This window comes from Limanda limanda, chromosome 7 (genome assembly GCF_963576545.1).
Source record: "Limanda limanda chromosome 7, fLimLim1.1, whole genome shotgun sequence".
NCBI classification, from domain to species: Eukaryota; Metazoa; Chordata; class Actinopteri; order Pleuronectiformes; family Pleuronectidae; genus Limanda; species Limanda limanda.
The window spans coordinates 6,166,901-6,170,872 of NC_083642.1; positions in this window are offsets into that span (position 1 = coordinate 6,166,901).

Sequence of the window (3,972 nt, forward strand, 5' to 3'; positions counted from 1 at the left end):
GGCTTATTGGAGAAGTCGGACACTGTTAATCACGAGAACTATCAATGTTTGCTTTTTAAATAACCACTAATTTGATTTCGAATCAATGAGGCTCCACACATTCTCTTAATGTTTCAGTTTTCCACCTGATGTTATAAACACAACCTTTCAGGTTGGTATTCAACTCCCATTGGCTCTATGACTGCTTCCCTCCAAGATAACCTGAATTAGACTGGAAATAGAATCTCAGTATAAGTTTCTCCTGTCTCCTGGTCTCTGTCCTTGACCTCTGAGTCTCATCATGCTGGATGAAAAAGCTTTTTATCTTTAATCCTGCAGCGGGTAACTGGGAGCACAGTCTTGTGTGAACGCTCCGTGGACCCGTGCGGTGCCAGGGACAAGGTGTTAGAGCCACTAATCCTCATTCAAGGCTCGGCTACACCTGTATCCTTTCCAGAGGCGGCGTAATCCCGAACTCTAACTGGCTTCTAACCTCCAACCAGGCACAAACACACACATCCCGACTCATGCCACCTCAATGAGAAGCAAGGTAGCTGAGTTAGAGATAACCTGATAGTCAAAGCAGCCGCTAATCGAGCCACAAAGAGGTGTCAGACATCCTCAGCAGGCGGGCAACTTTCATCCCCTCTCTCCATCTCCTCTTCATCTCCTGTACCTCTGTCTACTGTAGCCCCCCATAGCATAGGACATGCTTCCAGAATCAAATACAAGACGGGAAATTACAAATACTTCCTTTAAAAAAAACACTTTCTTCTATTAAAGCACTGCGTATCAAAAAAGGATGTTCTCCTATGGCACAAATTCAGGTGTAAAAGTTAGTCCATCTTTAGGGGGAAAAGAGAATTCAGCAGTGAGTAAGTCCATCTTAATCCTCCTTTTGTCCTCTGGCCATTCACTTTGAAATATCCACAGGAGGGGATTTCTGCTCAAGGAGAGAAGGTATCAAAAGCCTGGCGAGTATTTCCAGGTGTCTGCAGTGCTGAGCAGAGTGCACCGCTTGTCTCAGGTCAGTGATAAATCAGCATCAGCACCCTCACCAGATGAGAGGAACCACTGACGGCTGATTGGAGGATACTTCTTGGCTTCTCCTCCTTGGGCGCGACGGTAAACGCACTCCCCCCACTCTGCAGCGGGGGGGAGGAGGAGGAAGGGGGAGACACACACACACACAAACACACACACAAAAAAAGGCGGTTGTTCCCCAGCAGTGGAGGAGCCTGCTGCTGATGTGTGTGTGTTCGCTGCACTATACTACCACAGCTCCTCTGGATTCTACACTGTATAATCTCTCTCTCTCTCTCTCTCTCTCTTTCTCTGTGTCATCCCCACCCTCTTTCTCTCCATTTCCAGGGCTGGGCTACTGCTCTCCTCTCTAGTCGCCCCATAATTTGTACCCACACCTCATTTGCTATACCCTCTCTCTCCCTCCCTCCGTACTCTCTCCTCCTCTCTCTCCCTCCCTCCCCTGCCTCCCTCTGCTTGTCTGCAGGCAAGAGAGCAAGCAATGGGAAGCCTGTGCATACTGTTTGAGCAGGACAGGGCGAGATAACCACATAAAAGTGAATGGAATATCAAGGTTTTCATGCATTTCACTATCAAGAAACACAAGCAGAGAATTGTCTCCTTCCCCTCGTGGCGTGCGGTCAATCCTGTGTGACCTGTGAGAGGGTTTACAAGGAGGAAGGGATGAACGCACTTCTTTTTCATATCAGTAATAAGAAAATGCAGTGTTCCAAAAGCAGGTGGAGAGCTCCTGAGCGTCCGTGCATTCAGATGAGATTCTGCATCGCCACAAAGGGAAGGGGGAAAAGAGGAGAAACAAGAGAATAACAGGTGTGACAGGAGCAATTGGAAGATATGGAGGAGAGCCAAGAAAAGGAAGAAATGCAAATGACTGTGTGGGAGAGCAGCGGAGACGCAGGGACGGGAACAACAGTTCTGTGCAGTAATCAAAATGACCTGCTGAGGGTGGGGGGGGGGGGAGGCATATGGAGACATTTCATTTTAAGTATAAGCCCAGTCTGGGTGGTATTTATGAGTAAAATCCCCCCCCTCCCCTTCCCTCGTGCAAGTCCACACTCACAGTCACTCGCAGAACCATTCACTTGCTAATTTTCAATTTTGAAAAGATTTCACTGGCACATTAGCTGCAGCTCCACTGCCAAGAAGCTCAGGGCGGGAGAAGTGAGGCAGTCCGGGGGGGCACAAAAGATATCCACACACCGAGAATCTTTTATTTATCATTTGCAGAGTGTAACCACGCTCAGGGATGACCTTTCTGTGGGGGGTGCTGCAATTTTCTACTTGTCCGTTTCCTGTTTTTCCATCTTCATGTGCATCAGAGTCGTTTATCAGCTGCCGTGAAATGAAGAACAACCTCTGTAGGCATGCTTGTACACAAATACACACACAAACACACACACACACACACACACACACACACACACACACACACAGACGCTCATTTCGCTGTAAGCCCGTCTGAAACAGGATTTCATGGTGACAGTTTCTGGTTCAACAGGCTTACACGTATTTCAGAATGCTGCAGAGCCACTAATTCTGAATGCACCGCACAAACATTCAGACGTACGCCAACCCGTGCACGCAGACACACACATCTTGTTGTTATCACTCGTGCATAACTCAGCCTCAATCTGTCTGCTTTCATTTTTTTCCCCATCTCAACACAAAAGGTCAGTGTTATGCAGAAAACTGGAGATGATCACTTCAAGTCGGACATGTCCTCCTACTACAGGTCATGTCACAATCTCTTTGCAGCTTAAATACAAGCTCCTGTCATCTGATATTAGCCACAACGGGTTTGTGCACCCCCCCCCCACACACACACACACACCTGTACAAAGGGCCGGTAGCCTGAGGCTAGGTGATGAGTGCTCCTCTACTGATCTCTGCAGTAGTCATGGAGTAAAATGCTGAGAGACTTTCACATCTCACTGTTCCTGTCATGTTCCACAAGGTCGTGTTCAAAATGCACGAGAGGGGAAAAAAATTTGTCTTGCATAAATGATAATGGGAAATATTATGCATACATGAGGACAAGTAAAAGGAGTTCGCAAGAGCGCCGCTTGACAGAGATTCAGCAGAGAGAAGTTTTTTTTTGAGGGGAATAAAAACAGAGAGACTGAGAAGTGACGGAGCAGAAGAGAGGGATGAACGGGATGGAAGGGATAGAAATGTGTAAGAAGAAAAGAAAAAGAAGAAGCAGCCGTCTGTGTTTCCAATGAGGCCTGGCTTTCCTTTAGAGGACTGAAGGCAGCAGAGCAATGGAGTACTGGCAGAATTTTAAGTGTTCTCATTATTTATTTACTGCTCTGAGGAGAAGAAGACTGGCAGTGAAGAATACAATTCTGCAAGAAACATATTTTGAGTCTTTTTTGTGCACATTGGTGTGTTTGCATGTGTGTGCGCATGGGGCCTGAGACATGACTGCGATATCATAGTGAGGGCCGGTGACTGACAGTCCATGGAAAAGGACTCCTCACAGCGGCTTCATTCACATTCTGGAGAAGTTGCCGTGAGTGAAAGACATTTCACAGCAGACACGACGAGGGCCAGTTGCCTCAGAGCGACACAGAGACTTGGACGGTGGAGAGAGGGAGAGATGAGAGAGTGAAAGAAACGAGGGGAAGCCAGTATGTTGACGGAGAGCAAAGGGATCTGGTGACTCTGTCTAATCACACTTGAGTGGAGGAAGCTTCGGTTTGGCAGAAGTACAGACTTGTAAATTAACTGGATGAGGAAAATAGACTCGAGACAGGATTCAACCCTGATGAACATCACAGGAGTTTATGAGGGTAGACACCATGAGGCTGCTGCTGCTGCTGGTAACTGAGCTATTCCTGCAGAAAAAGAGAGCTATCAATGGGAACTTAAACATTGTAACTCACATTGTGCTGCTCTCTCGTCTGTCCAAGGGTTCTGATTCTGCTGATTACACCCTCTGGTATAGTT